At 35.4% G+C, this 12,051-nt stretch overlaps 1 pseudogene; it reads right to left on the bottom strand.

Moving 5' to 3' along the window:
* Positions 1 to 214: 214 nt before the first annotated feature.
* LOC133334108 (uncharacterized) lies at positions 215 to 632 on the bottom strand (annotated as a pseudogene).
* Between the last annotated feature and the right edge of the window lie 11,419 nt (positions 633 to 12,051).

Here is a 12,051-nt window from a genome sequence, read left to right as displayed (position 1 = left end):
ATTAACGGCATCCCTTACTACTGCATTCCTTTATAATCTCAACATTATAATAAAGACAATTTTGTATCTTCTCATTATTATATTCTAAGACTATTTTGTCCAAAGTTCATTTACTTTTTTATGTCTTCTTTCTAAAAACTTGTTTTCTTTTTTTTAAGTTGTAACTAATCCCTCATCTTCTCTACTTCTTGTTCTTCTTCTTTGACAGGCTGTAAAGCAATTTATCGATCTCTGTAATCAGATTGGTTCAACGTGCACACCCAGACGTAATATATCACAGACAACTGCTGTCAAGTTCCTGTATGCACGCAAATTTGATGTCCCACGTGCTGTCTCGCTCTACGAACAGCACGAACAGATACGTCTCAAGGAGGGTCTCTATAACATTGATCCGGATGTTGAACCGTTGCGTTCAGAATTGCAAACGGGCAAATTTACAATATTGGTATGTGTTAAATATTCACACACACACTCACACACATGTGTATTATGATTTTTAATGCTGTTGTTGCAATTGTTTTTCTGTTTTCCATTTAGCCTGCCCGTGATAGTACTGGTGCTGCCATCGCCCTCTTCACCGCCAACAGACACAGCCCCTTGTCGGTAACACACACAACAACACTGCAGGGCATTGTCTATCAACTTGACTGTGCTTTACAGGACACCGAAACACAAAAGGCTGGTCTAGTGTTCATTTACGATATGAGTGGTTCAAAGTATTCAAATTTCGATTATGATTTATCACAGAAAATTTTGACATTACTAAAGGTAAGTGAGAGAGCTTTTTTTATATGAATGATTTTTTATTTGCCCTAGAGATGAAAAATGGTAAATGGAAAAATGTAGAGTGAGAAAGGCCAGAATTTAATAGGAGGTCAAGTAGCGGTATATTAACAGTTCCATATGTATAGAGGGTTTAGTGAAAATTTTTAAATATCTCCTTGAGGATATCTAAGCATTTAAATCAGCCTATGTATTAGATGACATACTTTCTGGCACCATAAATATAATAACCTCTAGATGCTGGAAGAAAATTGAGATCTAGAGTACTTCTACCTTCCAAAGATCTTCTATAGATAGAATAGTGATGGAGACCTTTCATAGATCAACAAATTCAGATACAAAATAACGATAATAGATCTTATGTAGACGAAAGATATTTTTGAATACATCGATCGAATATATCCGACATGTCTTCGACTTTTGAGATTCCTTATGTAAATAGACGACCTTCACCACTCCACCTTCTGCAGTTGAAGTATATATTGAAAATACTTCGCAAAAAATATTCAATTTCAGATTACGCCCAAATGTTAGGTATGTTAATGGTCCTAGAAACAACTGAAGTGATTTTTATTTGGTATTCAGATTTGTTAGTAGGTATAAAACTTCTTAGCTAATTTTTTTTTTTTTTTCAAAATAGGTCCACATTTTACGTATTGCTACCACATAACATTACCGACCAAGTTTTTGCACTTTCCAAAAATTTTGCCGCTTTTTTCAACCAAACAGAGCTGCAATCTGATGTTCCGAAATATTGGAGTGAAAGCCAACCAATCTTGCAGAAAGTTATCGATAGGGTCCAAAACTCTGATATTGTTCCACCCATATTCTGTAGGAATTTTTCCTCTGCATTTTCCCTTTGAAATGACTGTAGTCTACCATTCCGGATTTATGATAAATAAAAATCTTATTTTCAGAGAGTTTTTTGTTGACATAGCCTCCATATAAAGGTTCCGACCCATATTCGGTATTGTGAAACTTATAGCCGTATTTTCATACCGAAGTGGCCGTAATTTTGCATTCCGGTTTCTTGTAGTTCATTGTGGAAAATTTTGGATATAAGTCTATAATTGTCCTCGCCCTATTATCGTTATTTTTAAAGTTTTAGCTGCATACCCACCAAAACAACTTTAAATAACAGAAACCTAACTTCTTCCCAAAAAATGATCTATATACATAGGCTTATGCGCTGAAATAGCTCCCAAATAAAGGTTCCACCCCATATTCGGCATTGTGAAACCTATAGCCCCATTTTCATACCGAAGTGGCTGTAATTTTGCATCCGGGTTCTTGAAATGTGAAAAAACATCACACTTCACTTGAAGTGTGAAAATTTCCGATATAGGTCCATAATTGTCCTCTCCCCATTTTTCGTTATTTTTTAGGTTTTAGCTGCATACCCACCACAGCAGTTTTAATTTGACGTTACTTCTTTCCAAAAAATTGTCTATATACCTTGTCTCGGCCCATATTCGGTATTGTGAAGCCTTTAGTCGTATTTTTGCACCGAATGTTCCGGCCCCATTTTCGGTATATTTAAGGTTTTAGCCGCAATTTCCGATCGATGTCGCTGTAATTTTCCATTCCAGATTCGAGATAAATAAAAAACGTGTTCTCAAAAATTTGTCAATATAGGTCCATGAGCTGACATAACCTCCATATAAAGGTCGAACCATTTTGTTACTTTGAAGGCTTTAGCAACAGTTTCCCATCGAAGTGGCTATAATTTTGGATACCGAGATCTTGAGGATAAAAATATATATTTGCAAAAATGTTCGAAAATGTTGACATAGCATTATAGAGTTACCACCAAATTTTCGCTAATTTGATGGGTTTTATAAGCATTTTTGCATCGAGATTCCGCATTTTTATGAATAACACACTTCTTTCGTGAATTTTTTCAATATACAACATGTCGCTTAATTATACCCTACAGAACTATGTTGTCAGGGTATTATAGCTTTGTGCAGCCCCAAGTGTTGGTAACGTCGCCAAATATTGGTCCTAGACCCACCTTTATGTATACTTATCGTTATATCTCGACTACCTGAGTCGATCTAGACATGTGTGTACTTCCGTCCGTCTGCCTATTATAATTTGTAAACACGATACAGGCCACAGTTATGGACCAATCTTCAAGAAATTTTGCATGTAGGATGGGTTCTGGTAACTGAAGACCCCTATTGTTTTTGGTAAAGATTGGTTAATATTTAGGAGATGAAATGGACCAACAACTTTATATTTGTCTGATTGTCTGGTCGATACAGAGGCCGCAATTATGGCCCAAACATCGCGAATTTTTACATGGAAAAGCAGAACGGGCCAAAGAATAACCATGTCTGTTTTAATAAAGATCGGTCAATATTTAGCGGGTAAAATGGACCCTAAACCTATTAATAAAAGACAACATTTGTATACTATAGCATATATTTACCGCTAAAAGTTGATAGTATATCCAGGAGGAGTGATTGGCCTTCAAATTGATACGAATTATATAGTCCTATGTACTCGTATGTGTGAGTTACACTTACATATTTAAAGGTGCTTACGTATTCATATATTATTTAGTAAGATATAACCACACTGGAGGCCGGAAATATAGCGTTGATCGTTTTGAACTGTTTCATGAGGTTCCAGTTATGTTCAAGGACAATGCCCATAATTTGATCAGATAATAATATAGTGATGAAGTGGATCGAAATCTTATTATTTTTTGCCACAATTATAAGCCGAACATCACAACACAACCCACGGTGAATGGAATATGGACAAGTAATTAGAAGGACTGTACTGGACATTAGTAATATTCGGAATATATGTCAATGTAAGGAAGAGGTGTTGTTGACCTCTAAACAACTATCCCGAAATATTGCCCAGGCTCGGAATAAAAATCCGCAGAAAGTGGTTTTATTATAAATAGGTCGATAGGAGATAATACAGGTTTTATTATAGGGAGTTAATTTTTTGAAAATTGTATAAAGCACACGCCCTAAATCGGGTTAGACCGCCAGTAAAGTATTGAAATATTTCATTTTAATCATCTGGAGATATCTATCGCAAATTCGATATGATTTTCCAACGTCGCTCTGGCAGTCTATTGAAATCAAATTCACAATTTTTGAAATAGAGTTTTAAAATTTTACACATACATTGCTACTTACTCCTAGGATGTTTGGTATTGAATGGGATTTATCGGCCATGTTTTGGTATAGCCCAAGTATCAACGATTATCAGGAGTTAATTTTTTTATAAAATTTTGTGGATTTTTACCAAATTTGTTTTTTTTTTTTTAATGATAGATTTTTTCTTAAATTATGTAATTTCTATCGATAATTAAATAATAATAAAAATAAACAAAGTCGCAATAAAATAAATCGATTTGCAATTTCTCAGAATAGAGCCGATTCACAATAAACGTATGTCGTGCCAATTTAGTTATATGCGACTCGAGACAAAAATTAAATTATGAATGAAAACAAGTTAATAATCAATGAATGACTCGCTAACCGATTGACAGACTGACTGACAACAAGACAAGAGTAGTAGTCGTAGTTGATGTGTGGGGTAGTGTATCTGGAATATGACACTTTTATAGAACTAGAAAACTTAACAAGATAGAAAATGTATTAATGGAAATATTCTAAGATGTAACAAAAAAAACAAACACAACTGCCCACACAACTTTGGAAAGGCATAAAAGACCTGCCGACTGACAGGCAGACAGACAGCCAGATTAACTAACAATAAAGTTGTCTTTCAACTCACAACTGTTTTGTAGTAGGCTGTTTGTGTGTAAATGTAATTGGCACGTGTTCTCCCTATATTCAATAGTCGTCATTTTAGTCAGTCAGTCAACCCGGCCATTAATTTGTTAATGGCGGTTAACATTCAAATGTCGTGTCGTTGCCCATTGTTGTTGTTATTGTTATTTGGTATGCAACAAGTGTTGTTGTTACGTTTGTTAAATAACACCAAATAAAATAGGATGTGATGAGTCGGTTCGTCTGAACCCTTTTTTGTGTAACTATGTTACCGAGGTGTTATTTATTTTTTTTACTTTTAATTTGTTAATTAGAGAATTACTGTCAGTTAGTTGTTTGGTTGGGAGGGTGGTGGTCTTAAATCAAGTATTTTTTTTCAAATTATATTCAAAATGTAAATAATGAGTAATAAAATGGAAATACACTGCGTGGGGCTGATGCTCAGAGTCGATAGAGAAATAATTGCGTATCGCAAATAAATCCGATCGTTCACAATTTTCTAATACTGAGAGTCGATACGCAACGAATCGTTTTAAATTTAGATTTTCAATGGGCTGGTAAATCAATACCAATGCTTGTTAAGGTTTGTAACTTTGCACATATATATTTGAAGATTTAAAAGAGGAGAAAAATAATTTACAAAAAATTTTTGTTATTGTTTTTTGTAATCAAAGAAAAGTGATGGTGGGCATGAACATAACATCGGAATAAAATTCATACATAGCTGGCTTGCTCTAAAATTAATAAAATGGCGGACCTTTGAAAAAATATTTTTCGAAAATCACTGATTTTTGACCAAAAACCAAGTTAAAAATATGGAAGATATTCACCGATTGGCTTTATCCTAGTTCATACGATAGCTATACACTCACAGAGAAACGTGTAAAAATTTGGAATTGATTGGGTTATTAGTTTTTGAGTTATTGTGTCCGCCATTCGCAAAAGAGAAAAACGCATTTAAAGTTTGAGAAGCCCTTTAGCCGTCATCTGATGCTGACACAATAAATCGGCTATACCTTCAAGAGTTCTTGAGATTTTCACATGAAATTTTGTAGGGACATTCTTGAATTAGTGTAGATTCAAATTAAATCAAAAAAAATTTGACCCCGAGAATGGGGGGGTCCCCTTAAATTTAGTGTTGTAATTGGAAACAAGAAATTGTAAACATACTTACATACATAGCTGGCTTGTGACAGAACTTTCTTTCCATAATCCGAGCTTAAAAAAGATTTCCAGGCGCGTCGGTCTTTTGCGCAGTTTTTCCAATTTTAAAGACCATGGCCTTCCCCTTCTGCTGAGCCATCATTTGGCTCGCTTTTATTTGCCTTGTGAGCTGGAGCATCTTCATACATTCTCACAACATGACCTAGCCAACGTAGTCGCTGCAGCTCGATGCGTCTAACAATGCCGATGTCCGATAATAGCTGGTACAACTCATGGTTCATTCGACGGCGATATTCACCGTCAACGCAGATCGGCCCATATATCTTTCGGAGAATTTTTCTTTCAAACACTTCAAGAGCTGTCTTATCTACTTGCGCAAGTACCCGTGCTTCAGATGCATAAAACAGTACGGGTAGTATCAGCGTCTTGTAGAGTGTGAGTTTGGTCTGGCGAGAGTGGTCTTGTTTCTAAACTGCTTACTTAGACCATTAGAGAATCTGTTGACAAACACTATCCTTCTCCGAATTTCAATACTGATGTCATTAGTTGTATTTATGGCGATACCAAGGTATATAAAAACTTTGACTAGCTCGAAGCTGTAGTTCTCAGGTTCCACAGTTGGTTCGAGTCTACAGGGCGTCTTGCGCGTTGATACCACCAGCTTGGTCTTCTCGCCGTTTACTGCCAGACCAGTTTGGCAAACTCCTTCTCAATTTATTCAAAGGTGGCTGTTGCCTCTCGCAGTGTTCGACTCATTATGCCGATATCGTCGACGTAGGCGAGTACCATGTGTTGTTTGGTGTACAGAGTGCCATTTGTGTTCACCTTCGCCTCTCGTATGACCTTTTCCAGCAGGATGTTAAAAGGTCACACGACAAACTGTCACCTTGTCTGAATACTCGTTCGGTATTGAAGGGCTCCGATAGGACCTTTCCGACTTGAACTGCTGCCCTTGTGCCACTTAAATTTATCCTGCATAGCCGTATTTATTTTGCAAGAATTCCGAACGCAGACATGGCTTTAAACACCTCTGAACGGATAGGGCTGTCGAATGCGGCTTTAAAGTCGACGAATAGGTGGAATGTGTTTTTCGTGCGTTTTTCCAGGTCTGAAGCTGCACTGGTACGGTCCAATAATGTCATTGAACATTGGCTTCAGCCGTTAACACAGCACGCTGTATAGCACTTTATATTGAATGGGAAGGAGACTTATTCCTCTATAGTTGGCACATATCGGCTTGTCTATTTTTTTGCACGGGACACAGAATGCTGAAGTTCAAATCATTGGGCATGTATTCTCCTAGCCAAATTGTACTAATCAGCTGGTGCATGCCACTTACCAGCATCTGACCACAAGTCTTGAGTTGTTCGGCTTGTAACACATCGGCACCTGCTGCTTTATTATTCTTCAGTCGATCGATTGCTATTCTGGCTTATTGGTTCTGGGGTATCCACTTCACTGCTACTAGGGTAGCCACTTCACTGCTACCAATTTTTTTTTCAAAATGCTCCTTCCAGATCCTCAGCACGCTGTCTGTATCTGTCACCAGGTTTCCTTCTTTATCTCTACAGGAGGATGTGCCTGCACCAAAGCCTTCGGTTTGGTGTTTTACCCGTTGGTAGAATTTTCGGACCTCATTCTGACTCCTGTACATCTCGTTTTGCTCACGCTCGCGTTTTTCTTGCTCTTTCTTCTTTTTTCTGAAAATACTTCTCTCTCTGTTTCTCCCGATAGTTCTTTATCGCATTACGTGTTGCTACTGTCCGCAGGGTTGCCCTATACGCTGCGTTTTTCATATCAGTAGCATTACGACACTCCTGATCGTACCACGGATTGCTTGATGGTGGTCTTTGGTACCCATATGTTGCTTTTGCTGCAGTTTGTTGGAAGTGGTCAATTCGCTGCCATTGTGCATCTATATTATTATCGGGACCAGGGGTGCCATTAACATTAGAGGGCAGAAATAAATTTTCCAAGAGGTTACAGTTATGGTCAATGACAACGCATAAAATTTTGCGGTAATGACCACATAAAAAATTTGCGATGAAGTGGACAGAAAACTTATTTTTTTGTGTTTTTTTGAGTTGATCTATAGGCCACAATTATAACCCACGGTAAAGGGAATCTCGACAAGTAATTAGCAGGGCTGTAATGAATATTGGGAATATTCGGAAAATGTGTCAGTGTAAGGAAGAGGTGCTGTTGATCTCTAATCGGTCAATAAGGTGCAAATATCACGAAATATTGCCCATGCTCGAAATAAACATCCGCAGAAAGTAAGAGAGGTCCCGTCCGACTACACTGCTCTGCTCACTTGTTTTATTTTTGATTTGCCTCTACATCCTCAACGTGTTATATTTTGGTTTCGTCTGCGGTCCTCCGAAATCATTGGACCTTCCTTTTTTGAGAATGAGCTTTAAACAAGCAATCGTATGGACTGTTGTATCTTTAGGAGAAGAGACCACATTTGCCCCTCTCTGAATGAACTGTATTATGACAAATATGGAATTCGTGAGGCTATGTAGGCCATAGAACCCAAAAATATAATTCTTGATTAGCATTTGGTTATACCAAACTTCATGAGAAGTATATTGTATAAGCTCGTGTGGTTGTCTTCTCTCTGGCATTCATTGCCAAAATGATCACCATAAAGCCATTGGAGCACACACGGACCTACTATAGAGATTAATAAATTAAAATACAAATACCCGAATTTATTAAATTTGTTTACTTTTGTTCTCATTATGTTATTATTCCACGCCAAAAATATGCAACAAATAACGCATCATAATTAATTCGTGAGATTAGTGGAAATTATTTGATGTCAGCTGTTATCAAAAAGCTTCCAAATTCTATTTGGATCCTTTTTTTATTATAGAAAATATACATTCAAATAAAAAGAGGTTTCAAATGATAAGAGAAAACCAAAAAAAGATTTTTTAATAGTTTTGAAAAATTCATTAATTTTTCCCTAAATATAAAATTTAAAATCCCCCAAAATTTCCTTTCAACCACATCACTGAAATCATTTCGTGCAAAATAAAGGAAATTGCCACATTTAAATATTAATTTGTTGTATGCAAGTGTTGTATTAACCATCCACCCATTGCCCCTGTGATCCCTGCATCAACATGATTAATGATATTAATTTGTTTTATTCAACAATTTGTTTAAAACACACACACTCACACACACACACAAAGCAAACAAGATTGCTGATTATTTAAATAGCCAATTATTTATTATTTTATTTATATTTTTTGTTTTGTTTATGACATTTTATTTAATAAAAAAATATTAGTCACACGTATTATTTTATTCGTCAGATAATGTTATTAATGGATGGAAAATTTTAATAAAAAAATAATAATGATGGAAGGGATTTAAATTTTCAAGGCACAGATATTATAAAAATATTTTCCTTCAGGAATTATTCTAAATGGGGATTTTTAAATACTCAAAATGTGAGAAGGGTTAGAAGCGTGGATTTTTAAAGAATATTTTTTTTCTCAAGGATAGCAGCCTCACAAGGCGTGGATTTTTAAAGAATATTTCTTCTCAAGTATAGCAGACCCACAAAGCGTGGATTTTTAAAGAATATTTTTCTCAAGAATAGCAGCCCCACTAGGCGTGAATTTTTAAAAATATATTTTTCAACCCTAGCAGCCTCAAAAGACGTGGATTTTTAAAGAATATTTTTTTTTAAGGATACCAGACTTACAAGACGTGGATTTTTAAGAATATTTTTTCTCAAGAATAGCAGCATCACAGGGCTTGGATTTTTAAAGAATATTTTTTCTAAAGGATATCTGCTATCCTTGAAAAAAAATATTCTTAAAAATCCACGCCTTGTGAGGCTACGATTTTTAAGAATATTTTTTTTCAAGGATAGCAGCCTCACAAGACGTGAATTTAAAGAATATTTTTTTCTCAAGGATAGCAGACTCACAAGGCGTGGATTTTTAAGAATATTTTTTCTCAAGGATAGCAGACCCACAAGGCGTGGATTTTCAAAGAATATTTTTTCTCAAGGATAGCAGACTCACAAGGCTTGGACCTTAAAGAATATTGTATCTAAAAGATAGAAAATTATTTTTTTCACTAACATTTTTCTCCGAGTGTTTAGGTGTCATAATTACAACATAAACGCAATTTACACATATTTGCTGTTGTCTTTTTTGTACATTTTATTGTGCCGCGTTAATTTGTGGAGATTAAACAGACCAATGGACTATTAAAACTTTTTTATTTGGTAATTTGCTTTATTTTAATGACCGCTTACCGGTTGGTCGGTCGGTTCCGACGGTTTAACTTTAATTTTATTTATCGTATATTTTTCATTTTGTGTTTTGGCTAGTTTCTAGACCATAATTTGGTTTGCGCGGTTTTTATCAACCACAGTTCCTCCCCCGCATTGCCTCACACACACACACTTGATATGTCATATAATATTTATATGATGGATGGAGCAAAAAATAATTAATTTCATTTCATATATGCACGTAAATAGTTGCTACGACAGAGACAGACCTCCAGACCAAAATCGGCGAACGACACAAATGGAACGTGCTTTAATGTTAATTTTTTTGCTTTTCACTGAAATGGAAAATGATGCGTTTTCAGTATTTTTATATATTGATATTAATATTTTATTACAATAAAATCATCACATGCGATTTTTTTTTTTTTAATTATGAAACATTTAGAAAATTTGGAACATTGACGATCATAATGCCCTAAAATATATGTTAGGAATATTTTTCTCACATATTTTAGCTTCACAAATCGTGGATTCTTAAGAATATTTTTCTCCTGAATATCAGTCCCAGAATTCGTTGTTAAAGAACATTTTTATCAAGGATAGCTGCCCCACAAGGCGTGGATTTTCTCAAGGATATCAGCTCCACAAGTCGTGGATTTTTAAGCATACTTTTCTCAAGGAAAGCAGGCCCACACGGCGTGGATTTTTAATAATATTTTTTCTCAAGGATAACAGCCCCACAATGTGTGGATTTTTAAGCATACTTTTCTCAAGGAAAGCAGGCTCACAAGGCGTGGATTTTTAATAATATTTTTTCTCAAGAAATGTCAGCCCCTAAATTCGTGTATTTTTAAGAATATTTTCCTCAAGGATATCAGCCCCACAAGGCGTGGATTTTTAAGAATATTTTTCTCAAGGATATCAGCCCCACAAGGCGTAGATTTTTAAGAATATTTTTCTCAAGGATATCAGCCCCACAAGGCGTGGATTTTTAAGAATGTTTTTCTCAAGGATATCAGCCTCACAAGGCGTGGATTTTTAAAAAATAATTTTTACTCAAGAGTAGCAGCAAGGCGTGGATTTTTAAGAAAAAAATTTTACTCAAGAGTAGCAGCAAGGCGTGGATTTTTAAAAATATTTTTCTCAAGGATTTAGCCCCACAAGGCTTGGATTTTTAATAAAATTTATTTCCCAACGATATCAGCCCCACAAGGCTTGGATTTTTAATAAAATTTATTTCCCAACGATATCAGCCCCACAAGGCTTGGATTTTTAATAAAATTTATTTCCCAACGATATCAGCCCCACAAGGCTTGGATTTTTAATAAAATTTATTTCCCAACGATATCAGCCCCACAAGGCGTGGATTTTTAAAAATATTTTTCTCAGGGATATCAGACCCAAAAGGCGTGGATTTTTAAGAATTTTTTTCTCGGGGATATCAGACTCACAAGGCGTGGATTTTTTGAGAATATTTTCTCTCAGGGATATCAGACCCACAAGGCGTGAATTTTTTGAGAATATTTTTCTCAGGAATATCAGACCCACAAGGCGTGAATTTTTTGAGAATATTTTTCTCAGGAATATCAGACCCAAAAAGCGTGGATTTTTAAGAATATTTCTTTCAAGGATATCAGACCACAAGACGTGGATTTTTAAGAATATTTTTCTCAGGGATATCAGACCCACTAGGCGTGGATTAAACATCCCGTAATGTATGGACAAATCATTATTTTTTGAATACCAAATTAACATTTATTATTGGAAGTCTAAGCATTTTTTTTTGACGACCTGTGGTCAGAAGCTTTTGTACCTCAATGGAACTTATTGGTTCTGAAATATGAATATGTCGAATGATGGCATTGTATGTTCGGTACACTAATCGACTACAACCTCTTTTCTTTAATTTCAGCCTACTTTTAAACTCATTTTTTTTTCAAACAAAAAAATCTCTAAATTTTTATTTTTGTTGTTTATGCACTTCCTCAACAATCAAAATCATATTACAACAATAAATTATATACACATATTTATATTTAACATACTCATTGCCTACAAATGTACATACACACGCACACTAAT

Source organism: Musca vetustissima, unplaced genomic scaffold (assembly GCF_032173495.1).
Source record: "Musca vetustissima isolate MV318-11 ecotype Yass unplaced genomic scaffold, APGP_CSIRO_Mvet_v1 utg114598, whole genome shotgun sequence".
Classification (NCBI taxonomy): Eukaryota; Metazoa; Arthropoda; class Insecta; order Diptera; family Muscidae; genus Musca; species Musca vetustissima.
The sequence above is the reverse complement of the archived record's forward strand: the minus strand, read 5'-3'. Positions and strand labels throughout refer to the sequence as shown.